This window comes from Polyodon spathula, chromosome 1 (assembly GCF_017654505.1).
Source record: "Polyodon spathula isolate WHYD16114869_AA chromosome 1, ASM1765450v1, whole genome shotgun sequence".
Taxonomy (NCBI): Eukaryota; Metazoa; Chordata; class Actinopteri; order Acipenseriformes; family Polyodontidae; genus Polyodon; species Polyodon spathula.
In genome coordinates this window covers 17,125,575-17,139,938 of record NC_054534.1, presented here as the reverse complement: position 1 = coordinate 17,139,938, position 14,364 = coordinate 17,125,575, and positions in this window count along the sequence as shown.

The following is a 14,364-nucleotide window of genomic DNA, read 5'->3' as shown; positions in this document are numbered from 1 at the left end:
TGAGACGCTATAATGAGGCACACTCTGTCAAAGGCCACGAACTGGGAGAGCAAGATTCACAACACCTGCCCAAAATCGATGGACCATTATGGAGCGTCTTCCTGATCGTTTTCGCACTGCTAGTCGAACAGCATCTGATACTGCAGGCTGCAACAATCCATGCATCAGCAGTTCAACTGTAAGAAAGCAGTTACACGTTATCATCTGCAGGCCAGACGACCATACAGCAATGTGCACCGTCTCAACAGAATGTCTCAACAGGACCTTAGGTGGACCCGCCTTCAGTGGAGCCAGGTCCTCTTCAGTGACGAATCAAGATTCTGCATAGACGTCAGCAAGTATGGCGTAGACGTGGTGAATGATACGCTAATTGTTGTATACGAGAGACCAGTCAGTGGGGAGGTCCAAGTGTGATGGTCTGGACAGGAGTGTCTAGATGGTACAGAACTCAGCTGGTAGTGATTGATGGCAACATGACTGCACAGCGATATGTTGACCAAGTCCTACAGCCTCACTCAGTGCCCTTCTTGCAAGCCCATCCTAATGTGACAACATTCCAGCAAGACAACGCACGTCCAAATGTTGCTCGTGTCACGGCAGTTTTCTTGCCAAATGCAAACGTGAGAGTCAGGCCGTGGATGCTTTATTCCCTAGACCTGAGCTCAATTGAACATTTGTGGGATGAACTTGGGCAACATTTGGTTCTAGTGCTCCGAGAGCACTGAACAGGCAGATGCTTATCCAGGCACTCCTCCAAGAGGAATGGGCCAGGATTCCGCAAGATAACATTCCGAAACCTGGTGCAAAGCATGCGTCGTAGATGTACTGCTTGTATTGCTTCCAACGATGGCCAGACACGCTACCAGCCTCTGACTTTCACAGTATCCCCCGTCCCCCCATAACTTCAGACAGTAAAATGTCAATTGTTGGTCAGCACAATAAAAAGTCACTACCTGCTCTACGACTGAGTTTGTCATTTTTCGATCACATCTAGTGCATTTTATCCAAATATGAGTGATATGTTTTTTTTGATGCTCAATGTGTGTGTATGTGTGTGTGTGTGTGTGTGTGTGTGTGTGTGTGTGTGTGTGTCTATATATATATATATATATATATATATATATATATATATATATATATGAACATAATTTAGATATTTTATTTAACACATGTAATCAAAGAAACTACAAAATTATATTGCAAGTGTCTACCGGAAGCCATAATCATACAGTATTTCATGTTAGATTTTGAAATTGTCAAATTTTGTCAATTTTTGTCAGTTGTATGTAGGGCCCTATGTTTTTCACTACCTTGTTTTTTTTTAACCTGCAATTCAGTCCTAAGCTTTCAGATGTCTGTGTAACCACTCCAGCTAAAGTGATCAGAAGAATAATTAAGTAATCAACCCATAAAATTCTGGCTAATTAGAAAACACCCCCTAATTACGAGGAACAATAATTATTGCCATTCTAGAAATTGATGCGTTTAAAGAAAAGGCTTACCTCGAGACTTGCTGTTTTAGAACAAATACATGCACCGACAAACTCAAAAAGCATTTATTTCGTAGATCGCACACAGCAATATCCACCTGGTGTGCTGCACACTGATGGGTAGAACCTATTTTGAAATCTGTAACAATTGAATTCATGAAACGTATAGTAAAGTTGCAGAATTAGCAGCACAGATGGCAGAATAGACAAACAGAGTGGTGTTAAAACTTTCCACAGTGTTTTTGAAAAATTGAAAAAGTTACTACAATCCTGATCAATGTAGAATCAAACCATGTTTTATTTAACCAGCTCACAAGTTTCTGACAGCAGTAAGGATTTTAGAGCCACAACGTGATTGTAGTTTAAATTCTATTCCATGGATTGGTTCTTAATGTAAATCAGAAATGGAGGGATATCAACTATATGCAAATGAAAAGGGTAGTGGAATTTCTTTGACAGGATTTTGGAGAAATGCAGAAGAACTATTTTCCAGTTTAGCAAGAAAGGCTAAAAGGTATTTGTCAATTGTTACCAATTCTGTGGATGCTGCAAGAAGTGTTTCTTCATAGGGACACATTTTCACAGAACAATCCATGAACGAAGACTGGGTTAACCAACTGATGGTGCTTAAGTTTAATAGCAAAATATAATGCACAAGAACTGAATTTTTTTATTTTATTTTATGCGAACATAAGTAACACTTATCTTATGAACAACATTTTTTTTTTTACATTGTAGTCAAAGAGCAAAACAAAACCACTAAAAAATAAACACAGCTTGCATATGTTACAGAATCTATCAAATGTCCAGATTCAGGGATTGGTGCCAGAAATGTTAAATCTATAATCTATATATATATATATATATATATATATATATATATATATATATATATATATATATATATATATATATATATATATATATATATTAAAAAAATGTTATTATAATACATACACATGTAATACATTATATATATATATAAGATATATATTATATAATATATATATATATATATATATATATATATATATATAATATATATATATGTAATAATTATTATGCATAATACATTTCTTTACAAAATAATTTGCTTAAAAGAGTACTGGTAAATTATAACCTGTAAATAATATTGGAAAAAAACAACTTCCTGTGCCAGAGTGCTGAACATTTGTATTTTATTCACAATACATTGAAACTGATCTTTAATATTAAATCTTAACAAGTCTATCATTCTTACCTTCTCTTTAAAGAAAACTGGGATGTCCGACAAGTACTAAGGAAATGCAATACTACAGTATATTTATTACATAATACACTTGTATCATCAAAGTCTTTAAAGATTGCAAGTAGATGTTATTTGCCATTATGACTGAGCCCAGGTTAGTGAAAATTGGTCATGTTAAAATCATGTTTAAAATGTCTGATATTTCACAAAGCAAAAAGGGCCTCCACAATATGTGAAGTAGGCTTGTATAACCTGTGCAAGCGATGAGTTATATATAAACATGAACAGCGTCTAAGTTTGTTAGGGCTCGGCTTCTTTTATTTGTTTTTATGACTTTAACTTGGTGATTTTTACTGAACAAAGCTCTTTATAAAATCATGTTTGTTGTTAACTGTTTTCCTTGTGCAAAGTCTTTCTTCTTGCATTTAATTTAATTTAAGCATTACAAGAACAAACTTCTAGCTACATCATTGCCTCACTCTAGTGTTTTAATCTTCTCACCCACATATGCAAAACCACATCCCCAGATTAGATTCACTATGGAATCTGATGAAAGCCACATTCTTTTCTTTCATGTTCTTGCTCACAGTGCACAGAACTGATTTGAATTACCCTTTCTGCATTTCGCCTACAGGTGAGGGATTTTATCTTAACTATATGCTTGCTGAGCTTGTGGTTTAAACATTTTGAAGTCATTTGGGATATCATTAAAATATGTGAACATTGAGTCCTGGGGTTTTGAAAACTGATATCAGTTGTTGTGTGGTACAGTATTTTATATCAGTTAACCAACCCAAGTATTATGTGTGTAAAATTCATTCAAGATAAAAAAAAGGGGGGGGGGGGGGGGGGTTAATTGGACCAATTAGGCTTCTAATAAGCACTTAGAAGATATGACCCAAATAGTGCTAATATGTACAATGGGCAGGGAAAGACAGATACAATTCATTGTTATATAGTTGAGTTTTTAAGGTCTCAAGTTGAGTTTGCAGAGGGATCTATAAACTGTGCTGCCACTTCCTTTCCGTAATTATGTAACCTTTCCACCGATGACCTGAAGGGAGCCGGCGGGCCGCAGATTGAGAACTGCTGGTCTACATGATTTTAAACTAAGACAACTTTCAGAGAGTGTGTACTGGAACAGAGATTTTCTTTCATCAAGCAGAAAAATGGAAATTACATTTAATTGGATTGATTTGGAACATAGGTTAAACATTTATTTCAAGGTCTTTTTACAAGCGATTAGAGACCTCATATTGACCAGTTGGGTTAAAGGAAATCTCAGATCAATTTTTAAATATAATTAATTCACTCCAAAGTGTTTATGTTGTGTCAGTGAAGAGAGACATCTGTTTCCACTGTAGTCAACTTGTATTCCTATCGAGAGCCATTGTTCACATGTTTGCATTTATCAGTAGGATTGGAATTTAGAAAATGCAAATTGTAGAGTACAAAATACAAAATTCAGGATACACTTATTACAATTGCTCAGGACGGGTGTCAGTCAGTGTGGACTTGAAAATTTTTTTCTAGACTGTGATTTAAGTAAATACCATATAAATGCAGTGAATGGAAAAGGACACTAGATGTCATTACAAACTCTTTCTATTGGAATACTCTGTGTGTGTGTGTGTGTGTGTGTGTGGGGGGGGGGGGGTTTATACTTACTTTTTGAAACTTGAGAAACTGTTTTATGAAGTGGCAGTCTGTTTGGCAGATTTACCAGAAGTCATAATGAAGGTGTTTAATGCCTGCAAATTCTATATTATGGTTTATTATCCCTTGATGGGGTCTTAAGGATAAAATCTAAAATATATATGGGTATATTGAGGTATATTGTCTCTTTGGAGCTCATTCTTTAAGGAACCATGTGGCAGATGTAGGCCATCCATTGTAATAGCTATAACTTTATATTTACAGCCATGGCATGGTATGTAAACTTGCTGTTCCTCCCAGAATACTATTTCCTGCTTTTTGGGGTTAGCTTGTTTATCTCAATATGGCCTCTTATCATGTGGAGGTGCTCTGCAGCACAATGAAGCCCAAACCTTTGGACTGAAACTGCATGTGGTGATCAGCATGAATAAATGTGGTGATCGGCATGAAAATGCGATTTGAAAGCTATTGTTTTCGGCACTTCAAAGAATATTTTATTTTTCAAGCCTTACAGTAATTGAGTAAGGTTTATTTCGGCTCTGGCTCTGGCACAAGAATAATATGTTATGGGCTGCTTAACGACTTAGGGAGCAGTTACATTTAATATCTATCACTCCTTAATCAGTGTTTCAACAGGAGTGTTTTTTGAATTAATAATTACTATAGATAAAACAAATGTTTGATGGATATTTTTACTGTATGTTGTGCCTTTAATTTTCAGCCGAGCAGAGGCTGAAAATAAGTGCTTGAGTTCACATGCTTCATTTTTACCTGTGCTTTTTGAATGGTTTGTTTTAATAAATGTATCTTACTGGAGTTATGTGTGTGTGAAGTTATGTGTGTGTGCATAGTTATGTGTGTGCAGTGTCTGCAAAGTAGATTAAAAAAAAAAAGAATGTTAAGCTTAGTTGATGTCCAACATAATTGCCTTTTTTTCCCATTCTTGTTTCAGCCCAAAGCTTCAGCCTGCCACCCTCACATTTATGTGATAGTAGACACTATTTTTAGGTAAGTAACTGCACTATTTCCAGCATGCATTGAAGTATGATGTGAAATGAGTAAAGGACATTTGTTTTGTGTGGTGCAACTTCAGATTTTGCCTGGATCAAAAAAACTGCCTAGATCAAATATGTGTTAATGAATTACATACTGGAACTGTGGGCGTCTGTTCTTTTAATCATCTGCACGTTGTGTTTACTCTGTAAAGGAAAATGTTTTCCCTTTTAAGCAATGTACTTTAATCTTACAAAAATGTATTAAATGAGAATCTGAAAAAGCTCTTTAAGTAGGTACGTCAAGCTGAGCAGAGAGAAAACAGGTTTCTATTGCAGTCTCCTGCTCTATTTAGCGCAGTATGACAACTGGGATTTTTTGTTTGGTAAATCCTTGCTGAACATTGAAGCACAGTGGACCCCTAAATACGCCAAAGCTAGTGAAATCAATCAGTACAACTTTTTATACGTTATTATCCATTGTTTGGTGCCATATTCTAGTTTGAAGGAATTAGGGAAACAATGTGAGAAGCTTATATTTACCTGAAAGTTACATTTTGTACAAGTTGATATACCACACAAAAGGTAATAAGCCCATAAAGTACATACTGAGGGTCAAATTATCCAGCAGGTAACCTGTTAACTCTTTTGCTACAGAATGTGTAGTAGCCTATATTTCAGCAGTTTATATGACCACAGGTATGGCCTTTGTTTTATGTATTTATTTAGCTTTTTTCTGATTTTAATTTAAGTTATTTTAATTGTTTTCTGGAATAGGTTTGGAATCAATTTGTTTGTGGGTGTGGATAAAAAAAAATTCTCTGGTTGACTTTCTACTGTGAGTTGCATATGGTACTGCACATACATATCCAGTCCAATATTTTGAATGCAGGTTAGCCTGCCATTCAAAAATAGGTCTGTTAATTATTATTCATAATGGTTAAAGATTGAACGACTCAAGAAGATGCAGTTTTGTGTTTGAGTTCACGAAAGACAGGCTGTTCAAAACGTAAACTGCAAGTGCATGAACTGGATTTAATAGTAAAACCAGGACACCTTGATTTAACAGTTAAGCCATAAGGAACAGGAATTCTCAAAGGCATCGCTAATAGTTTTACCACATACTGCACAGTGAGGTGGCATTTCTACAACATATCATTATGTTCAATTTACTTTACAGATAGTAGCAAAGTATACATAACGGTATTCTCACACTAAAGACTTCAGTTCGTTTGCCGCTAGTGAAACAGTTAACAGGCCCCACAGCGTCAGAGTCGAAGGGGGGGTTCAGATATTCCTATACATCGGAACCCCTTTGCAGGATATTTGAACCTCATGTCCTCTGTATTTCCCTTCATTTTTGTCGTATATCAACAAGTACACAATGTAAATAAAGTATAAGCTTCTTATAAAGTTTCCCTGTTCCATTTCATATCAGTAGGTTCCATCCCATATCAGTATATATATCATATATAGGGATATATATATTATAATATATATATATATATATATATATATATATATATATATATATATACAGTGCCTTGCAAAAGTATTCAGACCCTCTCACAGTTTTCACATTTTGTTGCTTTAAAGCTTGCAGTCATGATACTTTGAAGTAGGAATTAATTTGTGTTATATACACAACCTACTCCACACATTCAAAGCAAAAACAAAAAGAAAGAAGAAAATAGGTAACTAATATGAAATAAAAATGGAGAAGTCATGATTGCATAAGTATTCAAACCCTTTGCTGTGGCAAACCTAAATTTAATTCAGGTGCACAAAATGACCTTAACGAGCCACACAATTAGTTGAATGGCATCTGTCTGTGTACAATATTAGTGGTTCTCATGATTTCAGAATAAAAACACCTGTCTCTGTGAGGTTGCTTGGTCAGGTAGTGAATTTCAAGCAAAGACTCAACCATGAACACCAAGGAGCTTTCAAAGCAAGTCAGGGATAAAGTCATTGAAAAGCACAGATCAGGAAAAAGGTACAAAAAATATCGAAGTCTCCGAATATCCCTGTGAACACAGTCTACTCAATCATCAAGAAATGGAAGGTGCATTGTATCACCCCGATACTGTTAGATCAGGCCATCACTCCATATTGAGCAGCCATGCAAGGTTGAAACTGGTGAGGGATGCCACTGTTAGGCCAACGACAACTTTGAAAGAGCTACAGAGTCCATTGGCTGAGATAGGAGAAAATGTGCATCAGTCAGCAATATCCAGAACACTTCGTAAAAGTAGCCAGTATGGCAGGGTGGCAAGAAGGAAGCCATTAGTAAAAATAAGCCATCTCAAAGCCTGCATGGAGTTTGCAACAAAGCACCTGAGTGATCTTGCAAAAATGTGGTAAAAGGTGCTGTAGTCAGACAAGATCAAATTGGAACTTTTTGGTCTAAATGCCAAGCGTTACATTTGGCGCAGACCCAGCACAGCACATCTCCCAGTCAACACCATCCCTACAGTCAAGCATGGTGGTGGCAGCATCATGCTATGGGGATGCTTATCCTCAGCAGGGACTGGAAAGCTTGTTAGGCTTGAAGGAAAAATAGATGGAGCTAAATACAGGCAAATACTAGAGGAAAACTTGTTTCAATCTGCTAAAGACTTAAAACTGGGGTGAAAATTCACCTTTCATCAGGACAATGATCCAAAGCACAAGGCCAAAGCTACACTAGAGTGGCTTAAGAATAAGAAAGTGGCCCAGTCAAAGTCCTGACTTGAATCCTATTGAGACTCTGTGGAAAGACTTGAAAACTGCTGTCCATAAGTGATCCCCAAGCAGCTTGAGAGAGCTTGAGCAAATCTGCGAAGAACAATGGGCACAAATTGCACCAGCCGGTGTGCAAAGTTACTTACCCAAAAAGACTTGCGGCTGTAATTGCTGCCAAAGGTGCTTCCACCAAATATTTAGTTGATGGGCTGAATACTTATGCAATCAACATATTTCAGTTTTTTCTCTTTAGTTTTTGCTGACATTTACTGTAACTTATCTTACCCTTAGAAGTCTTCAGTATGAGTCTTCAAGTTTTGTAATATATTGTAAAATATTAAGTTTAAAAAAATGTGTATGCATCTGTCACAAAGCTGGCAGGAGTGCGGGACGTCAGACCAGAAACAGGAACCAGGAAATAAACAGAGAGGTGGGGTTTTGGGGAAGCTGAGCACTTGCTTGCGCTTAGCATTTAATGAATTCACAGATCAGTAAATAAAAAAGTTGTAACAAACAAAAACACAGGACACGGCACTGGCAGCCAAAATAAACAGACAAACAAAACGGACTAACACTAAACAACACTGTGAGCTGATATTTTACTTTACGTTATTATTATTATTACCTCCGTCTCCACACCCGTTCTCCACTCACCGAACACACAACAACCACATGAAAACATGTTGCTTTTATGCAGCTGTACCAAGACTCGATTGCTAATCAATCATTCAATGGGAGTCTCGGTACAACTGCACGTGAATTAATAAAGTGCAATTCCCCGTGCTCACATATTATTACTTTTTACTTGCACGTGAAGTGCTGTGCAATCCTTGTGCCTAAATACAAATATACATTTTAAACACTTGTGTTACACAGACACGTTTATATCCCGTGTACCAATGACTATACACCAACATTAACACACAACATGTAACACAAAATACACACAGGGGCGGGCACTTTGCCATAGCATCATTTTGTAATTTCACAAAACAGGACAACATAGGAAGGGTCTGAATACTTTTGCAAGGCAGTGAACGCATATATATATATATATATATATATATATATATATATATATATATACACACACACACACACACACACAGTACCAGTCAAAAGTTTGAGTACACCTGCTTGAAACCAGGTTTTTCATGATTATCTATGCTATTAACTGTATAAACTTGTCTATAAACACTTCACATTTCATTATATATTATGCGTACTTATAAGCTGATAATCATAAGTGAATTGCATTCAAAAATTACATTTTTAAATGAAAATGTAAATATTGTCAATTTCAATGAAATGGTCACCCAAAGCAAGGGGATTTCAGTCTGAAGCCCAAGTCAGTTAAAAGTCTGAAATGTGTATAACACGATGTTAGAACACTGGCCTAAGTATAAAAGTGTCTTTGTTAGATGTTCTCCGAGTTAACTAGCATGTTACCTAATTAACCTTTTGTCACCAATTATTGTTAACAGGTGAGGGTCCATGATTACTATAAATATAGGTAGCGTAGGTACAAGTTTGTCATTCCTGAATGGCAAAATACGCTCAGTTAGTTACTTTAAGAAATGAAGATCAATCTTTAAGACAAATCGCAAGAACTTTGCAAAAGTGTCTGTAACTGCTGTGGCCAAGACCATCAAACGATTTGAAGAAACTGGCACTTATGAGGACCGAACAAGGTCAGGCAGGCCAAGGGTGACCTCAGAATCAGAGAACAAGTTCATTCAAGTCACGTCTGCAAAACTGGCGATTAACTGCCCCTGAAATACAAGCTCAGCTAAACGCTACTAGAAGTACAGATGTTTCAACATCAACTGTTCAGAGGAGAGTGCGCGAAGCTGGCCTAACTGGAAGAATTGCTGCAAAGAAACCATTGTTAAGAGTGCAGAATAAGAGGAAGAGAATTGCCTGGGCCAAAAAACACAGAAACTGGACGTTTGAGGAGTGGAAGTCTTATGGACTGATTGAGTCAAAATTTGAAACATTCGGGTCCAACCGCCGAGCGCTTGTAAGATGCAGAGAGGGTGAGCACATGAGTTCTGCATGTGTGGTTCCCACTGTCAAGCATGGAGGAGGCAGTGTCATGGTCTGGGGTTGCTTTGCTGGTGACCGAGTTGGTGATCTTTATCAAGTCCATGGCAAGCTCAACCAGCATGGCTGTCATAGCATACTTCAGAGGCAAGACATTCCATCAGGATTACGGCTAGTTGGGCAGTCCTTCATTCTTCAGTAACATAATGACCCAAAACACACCTCAAAGTTGTGCAAGAACTATCTAGCAAAGAAGGAAAGTGAAGGACAATTCAATCTAATGACCTGGCCTGCCCAGTCTCCAGACCTCAATCCCGTAGAACTTGTATGGGACTAACTGGACAGAAGAGTCAAAGCAAAGTTACCCACAACAAGTTTCTTGAACATTGCTTTGATACTCCTTATGTTTTGTTTTGTATATTGTAACATGTGTTTTCATTTTCAAGTATTTACGGAAACGTATGCCATGTAAAATATTGTCAATTATGAAAAAAACCTAGTTTCCAGCAAGTGTACTCAAACTTTTGACTGGTGCTATATATATATATATATATATATATATATATATATATATATATATATATATATATATATATATATATATATATAAAATAAATATAGTAACAGAATGGTTAAACTGTTTAAAATATGAATAAGTTCAATAAAGAGCTGAACCTAAAAACTTTAGGAATCAAAGGTATGGTATTATAACTTTAAAGCAGAAACTGCACCAAAAGCAAACTGAATTCTTACTTTATGAAGTCTGGGTAATTGACTGCTCCTGCTCACTGAAAAAGAGAATGAGATATGAGGCTTCTTGAAGTAGGATATATCCACCTACTTTTAAAATAACAACATTTACTGTTTGCTTTGGGCAACAAGATTACATATTCATCCTATAGGATTAAAAGGAGTAGCCTGCACATACTTTTGATTTCTGTCATTATAATTAGATGGTATATGCTAGATGTCTTTTAAGACTAATGAGATTTGATCTATTTGAACTGGGATTCCCATTTGCAGTGGAATTACTGAAAGTGACATGGCCTTAGACGTTTTTTCTTTTAATAAATCAGTGAAAACAAATGCATACTAATTTGTGTAATGTGAAAATGTGAGTGAATGCAATGTTTATCTTTTCACTGTTTGGCAGTTGAGCATCTATAGAGTGTTATACACATTCTCCAGTTTGCTTAGCAGCATATCTTCTTTACATACCCACTACAGAGGTCTACTTGAATAATCTGAACAGTATCATAAAATGTATTTACCTGGGGGTTATATATTTAAAGAGGATATTAGGTGCACCACTGTTTAAATCATTAAATAAAATCAAACCCTATACTATACATCATATATGGCCTTCCCCAAGTTTGAAGGCCGAGGTGGAAAAAATAAATAAATAAATAACAGAATAGCAGCTAGTGTGATTTTTTAGATAAGAAAATAATACATATCCTGCTCCTTGAAACTGAGGAACCATTGAGAATAGGGGGTTGTGTGGTCCAGCATTTAAAGAAACAGGCTTGCAAGTAGCAGGTCCCTGGTTCAAATCCCAGCTCAGCCACTGATTCATTATATGACTCTCAGCAAGTCACTTAACCTCCTTGTGTCCACTTAACCACCTCTGTCTTTCAGGTGAGATGTTGTTGTAAGTGACTCTGCAGCTGATGCACAGTTCACACACCCTAGTCTCATATCTTGTAAAGGTCTTTGTGATGGTGGTCCACTATGAAAGGCACTATATAAAATAAAGATTAAAAAATAAATAAAGCAAGTGTTTGCATTGTCCAGTATGCTTTTATAACAGTTCCCTTTCCTGGTTCTCTTATATGCGCACTTAAGTTTATTAAATATCTTAAGTCAAACCTGCAAGTTGTCTTAATTAAAAAGCAGCTACAGTATTTAAACAGTAGACTTGAGAGGTGGTCTTAAATACCAGTTTTGATTGTATTATGAATTCTTTGTCTAACCTGTCTAATTGTGACCTCTTCGTGCACAGGAACATACTACTGGAGTCTGATGGAAACCTTTTAGTACAGACACCCATACAGATGTTTACTCGGAGCTTCATTCAGGCACTGCCTTATGGGGAAGCACAGGTACAGTACAGTCTCTTGAAAGATTACTGCACATTTAACTTTTTTTTTTTTTAATTTAGTGGTTGTCAATAATTGTTTTCTGTCCAATTTAGCAATGTCCATTTTTTTTAGGCTCAGCCCACTGCTACAACCCCTGCACTTATTTGGGAGGGGCGAAGATGAACACACGTTCTCTTCCGAAGTGTGTGCTGTCAGCCGCCAGCTCCTTTACACACTGCAGACTCACCATGCAGCCACCCAGAGCTACAGCGTCGGAGGACAACGCAGCTCTGGGGAGCTTACAGAAAAGCCTGCAGGGACCCGGCCAGACCACAGGGGTCGCTTGTGCACGGTGAGCCAAGGACACCCTGACCGACCGAGCCCTCCTTCCCCCTGGGCGGCGCTCGGGAGACTCAAACCGGCGACGTCCAGACTATAGGGCGCATTTACTCGATGCACCACTCAGGAGCCCCCACACTTAACATATTTACACATATACACAAATGGTTGAAATGTGCCTGGTTTTGTCCTTGATGAAACAGGTCATCAATCCCCATGGATGTCTGAAAATACTGGAATGTATTATGAGGATAGATTCACTGTTCTGTGATGCTGCTTGGGAAAATATGTGCTTGCTATTTCTCCTCCTTGTCCACAAGTTATTTTGATGTGAGAGAACTTATATTTTTTATTGTGCCCTTCATATGTGCAGTGTCTCAAAGTGCTGTGTAGTTACCGTAGGACTGGTCATATATTAGGATTCAATGCTTTTTTGCAAAGCCCCCTGTCATGTGAAGAAGCCCACCAGCATTTTCCAATATATTTGAATATTTGAATAATTAGCTTTCTACTCCCAGCTGGTTTCGATAATAAAATCATTTTAAGGAGCAATTAAGGGGCCTGGATACCGTAGTGAACTGTTTATTCATGTATTGTCCTTTTATGTTCTGTCAGTGGCCCATTAAACTACACTGTAAAAGGGTCATTAACATAATTGGTTGACTAATTATCTTAACTTCTGCTTCTGAACCTTTTTCATTCTTCTTTTTTTTAGGATAAGCCTCCCTTGAAGGCTTTCTTTCCCCACAATCCACAGCCTCTATTGATGGCACTTCTAAAGCATCCCTCTGGTACTTTGTTTTTCACTGGTTCGATCCACATCTGTGATTTGTGTGATCATTTAACATGTTTTAATGTACGATGGACACAATTGTTGTTGTGCAGTAGAATATATTTGCTTCACTTGCTGATGTCCTAGATTATCAGCTTGTTTTTTTTTTTAATTCTGAGCTTTTGACATGGGAAATAAATAAACATGTCATTTTAATTTTCTGTTTAAGTCCAATAACTAGGGCTGTGTTTTTTTACTTAAAAAAAAGGCTTATTTCACATATTTGATAGATACTTCATGATTAAACATAATAGTTGTTATACAACAAATGTTCCTAAATGTAAACGCTTACCAGAAAAACAGTAAATGCGAAATTGTAGAATATTTCATTTTTTATGTCCACTCTTTCTATTTTCACCCTCAGGGAATTATAAATACATGTAAAAATAATATGTGAATGTCCCCTTCTTTTACTAGACCGAACAATTTACATAAATATTTCCAATCTTTGATGCAGCTGGTGTTTTATTTTTTTGTTGAAGACATTTTAAAGAAATAGTGCAGCTCTATGCAGTGTGTTCAGTTATTTACCTGGAAGCAAACAAAACCGGCTGAAAGTTCCTAAATACAGTGCAGGGCATCAATCAGGCAAACGTTTGCTGTATTTTATTTAAGTGATGCAAAACATATGTATATGTGTATGTGTATTATGTGTATTTTCACATTTTATATGGCAAGGGTTACTCAGAAATCGTGAAAACAGTGAAAAAATCCAGCCTTCCCAATAACATTAACTAACAATACTAACCCTACGTCATACAGGTCTCACTACCTGATAGCTCTCAGTGCACTGCAGTTTATAATTCACATTTTTGTGGGCATGGTGCAAATTTGGATGAACAGTTTTGCAAACCACCTGGAAAGTGTGGAGAATGGAAACACTAGAAAGGAGATTATTTAGTTCTTTCAAAATGCAGCATGGTATAATTTTGTGGTAGCTTAACACAACCATATTCTTTTTCTAGTACTCTCTGTAGAT